At 42.7% G+C, this 15,470-nt stretch overlaps 1 pseudogene; it reads right to left on the bottom strand.

The window, feature by feature from the left end:
* Window positions 1-3,141: 3,141 nt before the first annotated feature.
* Window positions 3,142-15,470, bottom strand: part of LOC109490568 — a 31,069-nt pseudogene continuing 18,740 nt past the window's right edge.

Here is a 15,470-nt window from a genome sequence, read left to right as displayed (position 1 = left end):
AATAGACACCATTCACTAGAAGAGGTTATTAGAATAAACTCAGAAACTTTCCCTAGTAAAGTGTAGCCCTTAAGAAGGGCAGATTATGACAAATTCAATTGCAAATTAGAAAGTGTCTATTAGACCGCAAGAGAAAAAGGGCTGCTGGGGGAGGGTTTTCCTGACTGTGGCATTACTGAAAGCAAGGACAGTAAGTGGGGCTATTATGATGATTTAGCATCTCAGAACAGCCTCAGGAAGACAAACACCCTTGCTTTTACAAGGGCAGGTTTGGTACACAAGAATCTGCAGCTGAAAAGGGAATTACCTAGATCAGGAGTGAGGTCAGTTATTTTGCCATCACTTGGATGGTGATGGGGTGAGGGAGGAGGAGCAAGTGGCTAAGAGAAGAATGGGGAGACTGAGAAGAGAGTCCAGGGTCTGTCACTGCACTGGATGGGTGACAGAGCCTGCAGGGACCTGGCACAGGAGTCAGGGATGGTAGCCAGAGGCGAAAGGGAGAGGACGTGCAGAATTCTAGCCAAGGTGGAGAAGAGGAGAGAGGAAGGCAAACCTTTGTAAGCGTGGGGACCCCAGGTGCCCAGCATAGTACCTGGCACAGGGCACGCCCGCCATAATTCCTCTACCCCTCACCCTTTGGCTTTACAACGTTTTACTCCTCTTTCAAGCATCTGGTTGCATGTCTTAAATCTGTCTTCCTCAAAGAAGCCTTTCCTGATGCCCTGGAGGACAGATGTGTTACCCTTCCTAAGCCCTTCTAGGATGCTGTATGTCTGGCACATCACAGCGCATATCACACAATATTGTCATGTTTTCATTGTCTTTCATCCTCTCTAGGCTATAAGCTCATGATGGCAAGAGGGTCTTGTATGCGGCTATCTCCCCAGGGCTTAGCATGGCGCCTGACACATAAAGGCTTAAGAAATATTTGTTGAATAAGGAGTGGGAATTAGGGGGTGACCCACCAAGATGTTTTAGAACAGATATCCATATAAAAATACCTTTTCCTTCAGCTAAGTTTCATCATGATTGATTTTTTCACAACTTTTCTGTTTTCCAGGGAAAATGTAATGTTGAGCAAAAATGGTTTTTTAAGAGAGTCCGTTCTGGCTTATTTGATTATATAATTAAAAGGCCAATTATTTTCCATTGTTTATGGCTAAAGCCTATATTCTAGTCAGTGGTATGATCTATATTATATTGAGAACTCAGGATAATGTAAAACTTTGGTGAAAAGCTAATATGGGCCAATAAATTCACATCACTGAAGAGTTGAAATTTTTAGCACTTTATTTAAAAACAGTAAGAAGGGCTCTCCTATAGCTTCACAAAATTTAATGAATCGGGCTTGAGTTAATGATCTACATATTAGCCAAGTTCTGGACGTGAGATAACAACATCTTTTATCCCTTAAGGTAATTGTATACTCAGAAATGTGCCTAATTAGCTAATGGACTGGTCTCTGGCATTGACATTTCCAAGGATAAATCCTGAAAGGGAAGTAAGCTTGCTGGGAAGGAGGAAGGTGCAATTATACAATGTAAGAAAAATACCTAGATCAAGCTCTTTGTAAGCATGAGAGGTAATCTTGTATGCTTGAATTTTTGTTTGTTTTAACCTTTATTTATTATTGTTAATCATACAATTAATTCATATATTCTTGTTTTTTTAAGATTTTATTTATTTATTTGAGAGAGAGAGAGAGAGAAAGAGCCCAAGCAGGGGGGAGGGGCAGAGGGAGAGGGAGAAGCAGACTCCCCACTGAGCAGGAAGCCTGACACGGGGCTCGATCCCAGGACCCTGAGATCATGACCTGAGCCGAAGGCAGATGCTTAACTGACTGAGCCACCCAGGTGCCCCCAATTCATACATTCTTAAAAAAATTCAAACAGATAAATAATTCTATCAAAAGATCCCCTTTGTCACACCAAACTTACAGCCCTCTCCAGATATAATTTTATACAGTTTGGTGTATATACGTCCAGATCCTATTCTGTACATTTACATGTATTTGTGTTCATATTTAGAATTATCTGTTTTTGTTTTGTTTGCTTCTTTTTACATAAAGGGAATTACATTGTGTATTATCTTATAAATTGCTTTTATTTCAGGTGGCAGTATGTCTTAGAGATCTATGACAGTACATGTAAATCTGAATCATTCTTTTTCATTGCTGCATAATATTTCATAGAATAGATGAAGTACTTCATGTAACTGCACCCTACCTGATGGACAGTTAGTCACGTGCAGTTTGTAACTGTAATTGTGATGTGTATGTTGCATGGTAGATACATGGGAATATTTTCCTAGGAAAATACTACTTTAAAACGGATTGCCAAATAAGAGGATATAAATCTTAAATCTCGATAAACATGGTGAAATTTTTTTCCAGAAGAGGCTGTTATCAATCAATGTTAGCAGCAACAGTAGAATATAGAAGTCCTCATTATCTCCTTCTTTCCATCAGCCGTTTACTGCTTCTTCCTCCTTGTCTTCCAAATTTATGGGAACAAAACTGATATTTCATTGATGTTCCACTTGTATTTCTCTGAATGTAAGTGAAGTTTCCTATCTCTTCATGTATTTCTAGCTATTCGAATTTCTTTTTCTGTGAATTACCTGCTCGTATTTTTGCCTTTTTCTTATTTATTAATAGAAAGTCTTTATATATTTAAAATATTTACCTGCTAGGTTGAAAGAAAATATCTGCAACATAAATGTTATTATATTTGAACTTAATGAGTTTTGTTAGATAATTTGTGTAGAGTCAAATTGACTCTAACTAATTAACTCTAACTCAAACTGTGTCTAACTTAAAATCTTCTCTGCCCCAGTATCTACTGTCAATTCTTTCCTCTATTTTCCTCTTTTATGATGATGCTTTTTACATTTTTATTTTTAATTTATCTAGAATTATTATATTATTTGTTTTGCCCCCAAGGAGGTCCAGGTTGAAAAGTGAGCTGGTTTTTAATTCTTTTTTTATTTTGAATTCACAACCCTGAGATCAAGACCTAAGCCAAGATCAGCAGTCGGACGCTTAACCAACCGAGCCACTGGGCACCCCAAACTGGTGTTTATTCTAAACAGTGCCAAAGAGGGGTGTGCTGAAGGAGGCTTCTCCTGCACCCACTGTGACTCTCAGCAGAGAAGATGGGCTTGGCCAAGCCTCTTGCCACCTAAGGGCCTGCATGTGCTGGGTGGGGAGGACCAGAGCATTGGGGTAGGCAAGCTGCCCCTCCCCTGAATCACCAGGGCCTCAGTGCCCTGCTGTCCCTCAACCAGCAGTGACAGGATACCCTCCACCACTGCCTATTCTGTGGGGGAAGCCCATGCGCTCCAGCTGCTGTAGGCTGTGGCATGTGGCACACAGGGAGGGACTGTCAGGGCTACCTTCAGACCCTGAATCAGGAGCCCATCCCTACCCACCCGCCTTACCGCAGAGAGGAGACGGAGGACATAGGCAGCCATAGTGGGCTCACAGGACGTTGGGATGGCCCCTCAAGGAGTGAGGCCCAGATCCCCTCCTGCAGCATCTGCTCATCCAGGGCTTCCCACAGCGGGGTCCCTGGGGAGGAGCTCCCTCAAGTCCACTGCATAGGCCTCAGGCCTGGGGACAGCCAGGCTGAGCCTTCCCTGCAAAACCAGAGACTAAGGGAGGCCATGTAAGGAGGTCCAAAGTGGCAGGAGGAATGACAGGCAGCTCAGCCAGGGTTCCTGGAGTAGGAAGGTGTCTGAGTGGCCAGCCCCTCACCAGGGTCCTGCAAAAGACACCCTCCTACATTGCCCATAGCCACCGCTCAGAAAGCTCCAGCCACTGCAAGGACCCAGCTGCATAGGCCAGGCCAGCAAGGAGGCCACAGAAGAGCTGTAGGAAGGGTGGCTCAGAGCTGAGCAGTGGTATCTAGGCAGCAGCCACTATGACAGCACCCTCTGGGGCTGTCTAGATTGGTAACCTGTCCCCACCAACATGGCCAGGTGGACATGCGTAGAGCTGCAGCAACCAGCGGCACTGGACCCTCAGAGCCCTGCCAGGAGCACAGCTTTTAGCCCAACAGCTAGGGTGAGCAGGGCGGAGGTGAGCAGGAACTGCTCTGTGTCCAGGGGGCACTCCTGTAGCAGGCTCAGGAGCAGGCCAGGTAGGGCCGGGGATCAGCAGTTGGTGTGCCTGCCAAGGGTCCAGCAGCAGCTCTGGAGCCAGGGCAAGATTGGGGCCAGCCCCCACCAGCCACGGCCTGCTCAGCAGTAGCATCGGGAAAGAGGCCGCTAGAGGCAGTGCTGAGGACTGCAGAGCATGTCCCACGCCCCCTGGAATGCCAGGGGGAGCCCACAGATGGGAGTCAGGACTCCAGATTCCTGGCCCAAAAGCCCTGAGCTTACTTGGCTTGCACTCAGGTACGTGACCCTGGCAGACCAGACAGCAAGCCACCCACAGATTACTCTGGATCTAATTTTCTTTTTTCTCAGCTAGCTAGCCAATTATCCCAAGTTCTTTCCTTGCTTATATGAAATGCTATCTCTAGAATATATTTATCTCTGGGTTCTATTGAGTTCCACTGATCCCTTTTTATCTACTTCCATTTCAATACCACACCCTGTTCATTACTACAGCTTTATAGTATATTTTGATGTCTAACGAGCCATATCTCCATCACTGTTTTCTTTTTCTCAAAAAATTGATTTACTCCTGTACATTTTCTCTTCCACAAAGATTTTAGAATTAATTTGTCAAATTCCAGAGAAATTTGGGAATGCAACTAAATTTTTAGATTAATTTATGAAGAATTTATTGAGTCTTCCTACACACAAACATGGAGTATTTTTTTTTCAATTTTATAATATTTTTTATTATATTATGTTAGTCACCATACAGTACATCCCTAGTTTTTGATGTAAAGTTCCATGAATTCATTACTTGTGTACAACACCCAGTGCACCATGCAATATGTGCCCTCCTTAATACCCATCACCAGTCTATCCCATTCCCCCACCCCTCTCCCCTCTGAAGCCCTCAGTTTGTTTCTGTCCATAGTCTCTCATGGTTCATTCCCTCTTCTGTTTACCCCCCCTTCTTCTTCCCTTTCTTCTCCTACTGATCTTCTTACTTCTTATGTTCCATAAATGAGTGAAACCATATGATAATTGTCTTTCTCTCCTTGACCTATTTCGCTTAGCATTATCTCCTCTAGTCCTGTCCATGTTGCAGCAAATGTTGAGAAATCATTCTTTTTGAGGGCTGAGTAATATTCCATTGTTTTTATGGACCACATTTTCTTAATCCAGTCATCTGTGGAGAAAGGGGATCCCTCCTACATTGTTGGTGGGAATGCAAGTTGGTAAAGCCACTTTGGAAAACAGTGTGGAGGTCCCTTAAAAAGTGTAAAATTGAGCTACCCTACAATCCAGCAATTGCACTACTGGGTATTTACCCCAAAGATACAGATGTAGTGAAGAGAAGGGCCATATGCACCCCAATGTTCATAGCAGCACTGTCCACAATAGCTAAATCGTGGAAGGAACTGAAATGCCCTTAATCATGGAGTATTTCTATTTTATCAAGTCTTCTTTTCTGTCTCTCAGTAAGCTTTATACTTTTCTTCATGTTCATATCAGAAAATGATATTTTATAGCTATCACTGGTGTACAGAAATAGATGATAGAGATATGGAATCCATAAAACTTGCTGAATTTTCATGAGTTCTAATAGAAAATTTAAAGATTACCTGACAAAGTCCTTAGATTTTGGATAAATCCCAAGTACTATCAGCTGTATTTCTTTCTTTCTAGTGGCTATTACTTATTTTCCATGTCCTACTGCATTGTCTAGTATCTTCATTAAAAAGTTGAATAGTACTGATCACAGCAGCCATACTTCTCTTGTTCCTGATTTTAGTAAGAATGCTTCTAATATGTCATATGTGTGTTTGAGGTACATAAGTTTTCAGATAGTTTGTATCCTACAAGTAAAAGCAAACGTGTGTGTAGGTGTGTGTGCACATGCAGGCTTTAGTCTCACAGAAAGTACTGAAAAATAATTAACTTTACAAAGTTTCCTATGCTTCAATCACATCCTTTTAAGGAGCTTTCAAAAGCCCTAGTTATGTCTCAAATTTTCTCATTACCAGCAGGTAAATAAAAATTATTCCCCTTTGATTAAAATCACCAGAATGGACTTTGTGTCATTTCCTTCTATGTTTCAATTCTGTAACCACTTCAACTGAGTGAATGAGTCCCTTCAAGCACCCTTCCCAATCCCTTAAGAATCCCTCTACCACCACAGTAATGACTGTTTAATTTTTCAGGAACTCTCCTGTGCTCTATCCACATGGGCCTGACAGATCTCCCTGACCCTGGAGAACCTATCCTTTCCACGTCTCCCCATTCTAAGCAGCTACTTTGAAGTGTACGTGACCTGTATTTGCAGAAGTTGTCTATCAAGATGATTCATTCTGAACCCATATAGTATCACTTACTGTATGCCTGGCACTATGCTAGAATATTTAGTGGATAACAAAGGCATAAAAGACACTGCCTTTTTTCTACAATTTTCCCACAATTGCTTGTATTCTAATTACATAAGAACTGTCAGCAAGGGGCAAAGGGCAAGGCGTGCCTGGGTGGCTCAGTCTGTTGAGTGTCCAACTCTTGATTTCAGCTCAGGTGGTGATCTAGTGGGTTGTGGGATCGAGCCCCATGTCTGGCTCCTTGCTCAGCAGGGTGTTTGCTTGTGGGATTCTCTCCCTCTGCCCCTCCCTTCACTTGCTCGCTCTCTCTCTCTCAAAATAAATAATGAAATCCTAAATTAAAAAAAAAAAAAAGAACTGCAAGCAAGACCTATTTGTGTAGCTAGGAAATTCTTGGAGGAGGGGCATTCTTGAATTAGGTCCTAAATGTGTTTATTTTTTAACTAATTTATCTTCATTAGCTGCAATCTGGATTGGGACACACATTGCCACATGTCTCCCCATATTGAAGCCCTTTCTGTAAATCACTTTCACATAATGAGACACATACCCATATCTCCTTCTCACTCATATTCTGACAGGTGCCAAGTCTGCCTAGGGCATCTCCATAGAGTGTTCATTACTGTAATCACATTTGTCGTCACCTGGAGTATCTCAGTCCTCATCTGAGTGGCCTCCCCATCTTCAATTTCTCATCTCTCCAATCTTCCATATACACAGCTACTATCTCAAGCTTAGAGAGAAACTTCAAGGATGCCAATCCACTTCTCAGGATTAATGATTTTCCATTTTCACACTGCATTTAAAATCCTGGGTGACCTTTTCTACCTCTTCACTGAGAGCTGGTTTTCTATAATGCAACCACATGTAAGTGCTCAATGAAGTCTTTTACTTCTGCTCACACTGTTAAATCTGCTGGAATATCTTCCACTCTTTTTATTATCTCAAGGCCTAGCTCCAATACCAAAAAAAAAAAATTCCGCATTATTTCCATCTCTCATTAACTCTGCCTTTCACTGGGCTTTACACCCGTTAAATTATGTGTGGCAATTAAATTATAATGCTGTGTTTTATTTGTGTGTAACCATATTTCCTAACCTTCTTACCTAGATTGTAAACTCTGCAGAAGGCATTGTTACCTGCATCATTACTATATTTTCTAGGGTGGTCACAATGCCAATAACACAGGAGGGCGTTTGTAAATTCCTTTTGGACTGAATCGATCATCCTAGATAATAAACTGAGACGATCAGAGGTCATAAGTCAGCCTTGGATTGGGGTAACTTCCATTTATAATATTTTGCATTCATGGTCCAGAAGACTATTAGCTAGTTTTAGGCACTGAACAAATCACAGTAGGAATTGTCAGCTTTTCCAACAGGTGTGCCTGGACCTATCCCTGTTTTTTTTTCTTTCTGTTTCCTAAAATAAACTGCAACATTGTCCTTCCCTTTCCTTATCTTTAGAGAGTGTCCCAGCTTCTTTCATTCGCATTCACATTTTAATTAAAACAAAACCCACCTATTCATTTGGAGAACCAGTTACATTTCTTTTCTTTTCAAATTTTAATAATACTCCATATGAATTCCCAGGACAAGATCAACATTCTAAACCTACAAGGACACCTAGAGAGCAGTTGGCACCTATGTGAATGGTATTCTGAGACTTCCTGAGAGATGCTTCACAGAGGACGGACACTCCCAGACCATGACATGGCTTTTACTCTCTTCATCCCAACTGTGCTTCAATCCCAGAGAATCCCACACCACGAATTTGTGAAATACCAGTGAAAGAGAAATGGTTAAAAGGAATTTCTGTGTTCATTTCTTTTCTTCAAGTATTTATGAACAAAAAGTTGGAAAGAAATTCACAGCATAAGTACATTTAGAAGAAGCCTAAGAGCAGCAGAAAACCAGATGACACATTCTGGAATGGGAGCAATCAAGGTTCTATTCAATCCGTTCCCCTTACCCCCCGTGCATCAGAATAGTTTCCCCTTTGAAACTTCTTGCACAGTTGCACAGGTGTATTGAATTCACACTGATTCACAAAAAAAAAAAAAGCAAAAAAATTGTTCGCATGTCAACAGCTCTAGAAATTTCAGCAAATTCTTTAAGATGCAAAGATTAAAAATAATCCACTGAGGATTATTTCCTACTATCAAGACAATGGGCAATGCTTTTCAGCTGTGAAGAGTCTCTTGATCTGACCACAAAGTATTTGTTGAGAAAAAAAAATGTGTCTATGTCTGTGCCACATACTAGGAAGGTATATGGCTAGGCCAGTATTCAGAAAACTTATTGTAAAAGGTTAGGCAGTAAATATTACGGGCTTGGCAAATTGCAACTACTCAACTCTGCCTTGTAGCTGGAAAGCAGCCATAGACACTACATAAACAAATCAGCATGTTTGTGTTCCTATAAAACTTTATTAACAAAACAGACAGCCTGCAGCCATAGTTTGCTCTGGGTCGGGCTATATGTTCTTTGACACAGTGATCATACCTTTCCTAGCAACTGTTGTGTCTCCAGGGTCCAGACTGTATCTGACACATAGTAGGTGCTAAATAAACACTGGCAAATAAAAAAAATCATTACTTACTATTTTAAAAACATATTTCTTGTCTTCAGCTCACCATCTAGTTTTTTGTGGAAGATGAAAACAGGAAAATGTAGAGTAAGAACAAAAAGATCATGGATTGTGGATTCCAGGTTAGTTTCTTGACTCAACATCAACTCTTTCTACCAACTTTAATGAGAGTTCATATTTCCATATCTCAAGAACTCAGTTTTCCTAATTACTGAGATAGGGTTTAGGCTTAGGTTATAAAGTCACTGTATTTAATGGCTTCCCAGGTTGTTTTTGTGAAGCTGAACTCATGTCAGGAAACCAAAAGAAGCCCCATGAAGTTCACAAGATAAAAGAGACGGCGGTTGGCTGGATGACCAGGTCTCCCCTCTATTCACCTTTACCTGTCACTCTGACACTGTGCATATCTCCCATGGCATGGAAGATGAATCAGACCCCCACTGCTGCCATCAGCAAAAGTCTAGCTGGGCTCCTAAAAGGGGCTACATTAAGAGGGATATAGCAAGAATAGAGGCAAATTCTCAAAGTTAAGTGTTATTTGATATGTAATTTTCTCCCTAACCAATGCTAAGGGAAACTGTTGCTGGATCTTAATTTGGGACAATGTGAGACCAGTATATCAGTTAGAATCACAAAATAAAGTAGTCGGCACACTCAGGACAATTCAAGGATAGGTCATTTACAAAGAGATCATTTACAAAGATGTGGACAGGGCATAGGAAAACCACAAAGGATGGTTCAACACCCTAATGTTAATGAGGGAGGAGAGTCACCACCCCTAAGCCAAAGAGGCCAACGGAAGGAAGAGCTATGTGAATCCAGAAGGAAAGAGTCATCTAGAACTGGTCACCATGTGAGGAACAGTGACCTTGTGTTGTGTGACATGCTAGATGGAGGTGACCCAACAGAAAGATGAGAATGGAAGTAATTCACTATCTTCACTTCCCTTCCTCTCTGATTTCCTAGTGGAGCTCCTGATTGGCGGCACTGAGCCATAAGCCAAAGGGCAAGGATGCCTGTTGGTGTGGTCCACACAGGTCAGCCTCCAGAGGCAGTGAACAGGGTGAAGACAGTGGAGAGCAGATCTGGAGGGACAAACAGAAGCTGTCCAGCACAGATGGAGCCTAAAGGTATCGAGAGCTTCTTAGACTGAGGCTGTCCTCTGTGAGGGTTGTTAGGTACACCAGGGTGGCATCAGATTGATTATCCACACACTCCCATTTTTCTCCTGAATGAGATTTTCACTGTCTACAAGGAAATGAATTGAGCAATTTTCTGTTCCCTGCAGTGTAAGGAGAATCTCTTGCCAAACACTGTTGTTTAGCAGATGGTAGGTGATACTGTGAGGGCTGTTTCAACCCTTCTAAGGCAAATGTCCAGGGAAAGAGCACTGGAGTCAGGAGTCCCCAGATCTGGCTTTGCTCCTAAGTAACTAAGTGACTGTGGGAAAGTCACTTCTCTTGGGGCTTAGCCTCATTTTCCTAATCAAAGAGAAAAACATTGGATCTGATAATCTGTGATCAGGATCCTTAATTTAGAGTCTTCTTGAAATTATTTAAAACCTTTGAAAATTTTGCATGTGTGCATATCAGCATTTTCTATCAGAATAATAATGGTTCCCTCTTATCAAATACTTAACTACCAGCTAGGCATTTAGGTACTGTGCTTAGCTTGTTCTCTGTCTCTTTTCTCTCTTCCCTTCTCTCTCGAAAATCTCATTAAATCCCCACAACAACCTTGAAGCTCATGAGTCTTTTTCTATTTTATCATTGAGTGACTTGCCCAAGATACATGGTTAGGAAGCAGCAGAACCAGAATTCTCACCACCCTCTGTAACCCCCAAGATCATGGTCCACCTACCCCCATATTCCCTTGATCCCAAAGTCAGACACACATGACTCAGGATGCCAAATGTGCATTAACTGCTCCCGTAGAAGAGGCCTCAGGGCAACGTGGGGGGGCCATTTCATGGAGGGACAAGGTGTGAGAGTTTCAGTGTTGAGATCCTTCCTGATGGCCATAGTGTGGGAGAGGTTAAGGAAGGATGATTCTGGACTGAGGGAATCAAGTCCCACTGAGCTGAGCCCTGGAGGTAAAGGAGACACCTCAAAGAGCAAACCCAAAGGCCAGGGTGATCTTAAACCTGAACAGGAGTGCTTCCTCTCTCATTGGAGATGATTTTTCCTATTAACCTTCTATAAATTTTGTTGGCCCATCTGATGAAGGAAGTGTTGCCCCATCCTATAATACAGGCTCTGGAGAAGGAGCTCCTCCATCCTAAAGGGAGAACCCATCTATACTTTCCAGAGAGCAAAGGCAACAGAAGGTTGGGGTTCTTGGGGCTCTGTGATCTGGCACATTCAAGCTGCTTGAGCCACCAGAGCTTCCTGCTGGGATTGCTGCTGGCTGCCCTGCCACCATCTGGAGAGACTCTCCACCAGGCCTTGGCTGCCCTTTGAAAGCCAACCTGCTCTGTTGCTCCTTCCAAACAGGGCAAGTGCCTAAAGAGCATCGGTGAAGCCAAGATATCCCATCTGTGAAGCTCCTAAGATACTCTGAGTCCAAGAAGGACTTTTCTGACCCATCCTTTGAGCTCCAAAGAGGGAGAAGTCCCTTGGAGCCAACATGCAGCTTTTTCCCAGCCTGGTCAGTATATATCACCGACTATGACACACCAGGGACACAATTCCCCTGGGGAAATCCCATTTCGGGGAGGAAACAATTTGCTGGCCTCTCTGCAAGGGCAGCGGGGACTTCAGAGTTCATCGACCCCGTACCTCAAGATGGGAGGCTCCAGTGGGTGCAGGCAGCCAGCCGGCCAGGTCTATTTCCTGTGGGCTGGCACAGCCATAGCAACAGCAAATCTTGTCAGTGCGGCTGTTTGACCTGGATCACGAATGTGAAATGCTCTGCACGGCCTGGCGAGTCCTCTAGATTCCACTTTGTTCTGCCAGAGGCCTTCTCTGCACACTCCATCAATCCCTGTAATCCCCTCCTTATTGCCCAGTTGCACGGACGGCTTAACTTGCCTCCGAGTGGCCTGAAGCCTGCAGTCTGCTACCAGTGCTGGTGCCAGAAACCCCAGTCTAGTACCCAGGCCACGAGGGGCTCTGAAGCTCTCCATCTGGGCACCAGGATGGAAAGGGATACTGGGCCTTGCTGTTCTTGACCAGAGAAATACGGAGAGCTTTTTGAATAGCCCAACAGTAAGGCTTCAGTTGGTGGAGTGCGTAACCTGCTCCCAAACTGGCCTGAGAGCCCATGCCGACAGGTCTGCAAGAAGCACTGGCTGGTTTGCTGAAGCCCACACCTTCCTGCCAATGATACTGACTTTGAGATACCTGGGAGCTTCTTCTCCTCTTTAAACTTTGGCACCTGGCTACTTGAACTGCTTTCGTGGGTGGGATTTCACAGATAAAGGAAATGAGACACGGAGAGCTGAAGTAATCCATTCAAGGTCACAAAGGTCACTAGTCAGTGGCAGAGCTGACAAGCCAAGGACAGACAAGACTGGACCCAGCACTTACTATACAATGAGTGACATGGGACCAGGCACGCTGTACACGTTCCCTTCCATTCCTAATTCACATTTGAGACGAACATCATCCCCCTCATTTTGCTCTCACTTAGGACAACATATGGTTTTGGCCTTTAAGAAGTTAGCAGTCTGAAGTTCTTTCATAATACCGCACTGACTTGTGTTTCTTCCACCTATTTTGAAGACCTGCCTCTTTCATATCCCCTTCTTCTGAAAGCTTCCTTCTGATTCAGGAAATGAAATCTATGGATGATTTATTTTGTGTTTCACTTCTTCCTATAAAGGCCAAATTTAACCAGAAACTCATGAAATTCAACATTAACCACTTTCCTTCCAATGCGTCCCTTAAACCAGCTTTGACCATCCACTCTGTGAGAGGCAACAATAAGCCCCCAAGAGAAGAGGCCCCATCCTCTAGAAATTTATCAATTTATCAAATGATCCAGAAATTTACCTTTTGCAGGAACTCTTGCAATGGGAACCAGGAGCCAGTTTCAGGAATGGTCAGTGAAGCATGATAATAATTATTTCAAGTGAAATAACATATATATATATATATATATATATATATATATATATGCTGGAAAGTAATACTATCCAGCAGTGACTTCTGAGTGAGCTATAACTCTAAGTATCAATGAAGATAAACCCCAAAACATAATATCGAGTGGAAGTAAGGCACAGAAAAATGTTAGTTAATACATATATTTATATGACATTGAAATGTAAAAAAAAACAAATAAAATAATAATGACTGTTTATTATGTAGGTGGCAAAGCTATAAGGCAAAGCAAGGACACAATCTGCTAGCCAGGATGATTGGTTCCTTTGGGCTCAGGGGGGAATGGAGAAGAATGTGTCTGAGAAGGGACACGAGGGTCCTTCTAGGGGAAAATGTTCTGTGTCTTCACTTGAGAGGTAGGTACCAAATGGTCTGTCTTATTCTTTAAATTGTATACCTATTTTTTGTAGACATTTTTATATGTGCATATCTATCTCATTGCCTAGAAGGTGAGTTCCACGAAGGCAAGGATTTACCTGCTTATTGCCAAATCATCGACATCTAGAAGGGTACATAAATAGCCAATATTCATACATATTTTTGAGTAAATGAATGAATTCATTAATTAATGCATATTTTCATAACAAATTTTAGTAATTAATGTTTGATGCAATAAAAACCATAGACAAGAGAGCTTTTGCAATAAGGTCCACAAATGCTGATGAGAGACCCGAACAGATGGAGTGAAGGGAGGGGTGTTCACTGTGACCAATGTCATCTGGGGAGGACACAGCCAGATACTGAGGAGAAGAAAAGAAGAGAGGGGTGGGGGACTCTAGGCCAAAGGACCAACGCAGTAATTACTACTATTAACTGAATTTTTTACACTATGCCAAGATCTTATTTGATTTTCACTACAAGCCATTAAGATAAATGCCATTATTACCTCCATTTCGCAGATGAACTCATGGCTTTCATGGAGCTGGTAAGTGGACTTGTGGCCTAACTCTAGTACATAGACAAGCAGAGGAGGGAGTATACGGGCAATCTTCAGTGGGAGAGGGGTGGATGGGTATGGAGAGACGCTCCTGTTGGGTTGGGCTCACCAAGTGCGGCTCTGACCCCACTGAGCTCGCTTCCCAACCAGGCCCCAGTGCTCTGTGCTTAGAGCTAACTATTTGTGGGGACCACAGTTCCTCTGCCATGGAAGAGAGTGAGCAGCAGATGATCAGTAGTGAGTCACCTGCTTCTTATTCAGTGGTGGCAGTGAAGGCACCGTTATCTCAACAGAGATCCTCCTCTTGCCAAAGGCAGGTGCAGGCTTAGGAGCTGGGCTTCTGCAGCTCAGGCTTCCATTTGATGCATGCACACCACCTGAGATCAATGGGATTGCAAACCAAGTCCCAATTTAGACCTAGCCATTGCAACTTCTGCTCATCAAAGAGAAATCCGCTTGTGTTTTCCAGGGGAAATTAATATTGATAATCAACATTATTATCGTTAAATAATGGCAGCACTTACCCAGTACCAGGCTGTATGCTAAGTGCTTTATATGAACTGTTGAATTTCATAAGGACAGTGTGAGGCATTTAATATCTTCATCTTACTGATCAGAGATTTTCAATGACTTGATCAAGGTGAAACAAACTATAAGCCATGCATGTAAGACGCAAATCCATGTTGGCGGGCTACAGAACTTAAGTTCTTCACCACCTCACTCTACTGCCTCTTGGGCATAGCAGTGCATTGAAAGGGTCAGGAAATACCTGGGAATGTGTCAAGGAAGGGCAGGATGGGATGGTATCACCCATCATGCTGAGGACTCTGGAAACAGACCTAGTTGGGGCATCCTTGGGTCACTTCACCAAGATCTCTCTACCATCATCCTCTCCACCAGCTCCCAGACCTCAAGAAAATGTGAGCTTCTCTGAAAGTTCATCAGATTAGCAGCACAAGCCTTAAGGCTGTGCCTCTCCTTGCAAGATTAACAAGGATGTGTGTTAAATTCTCCCCTGAGCACACTAGGTTTCCCTTTTGCATTTGCTTAAAATTCAGGCACATTTTCATCTTCATTTCACCTTGAGCTTCTACTGGCAGTGGCTCCTACTGCCTCAGATTTCAGTTTCCCTATTCTTTCCTTCACACCATCCTAATTCCTGTAAGACTGGAACGGGGACTTAATGCTCTGAAACAGATCTGCAAGGCACCCAGGAGAGTTCGCAGCTTTAAAAAGTTAGAATAAAATGAAGAAGCAGATCAACACTTCTGATTTTATCTTATTTATAACTTTGGGTTTTCTTAAATCATGACTCTTTCTAAAGCAGAATGAATTGGAGTTATGAGAAAAATGTGATTGGAAAAAGAAATCCCATAATTA

Source organism: Ailuropoda melanoleuca, chromosome 6 (genome assembly GCF_002007445.2).
Source record: "Ailuropoda melanoleuca isolate Jingjing chromosome 6, ASM200744v2, whole genome shotgun sequence".
In the NCBI taxonomy this organism is placed as follows: domain Eukaryota; kingdom Metazoa; phylum Chordata; class Mammalia; order Carnivora; family Ursidae; genus Ailuropoda; species Ailuropoda melanoleuca.
This window is presented reverse-complemented; position numbering and strand designations above follow the sequence as displayed.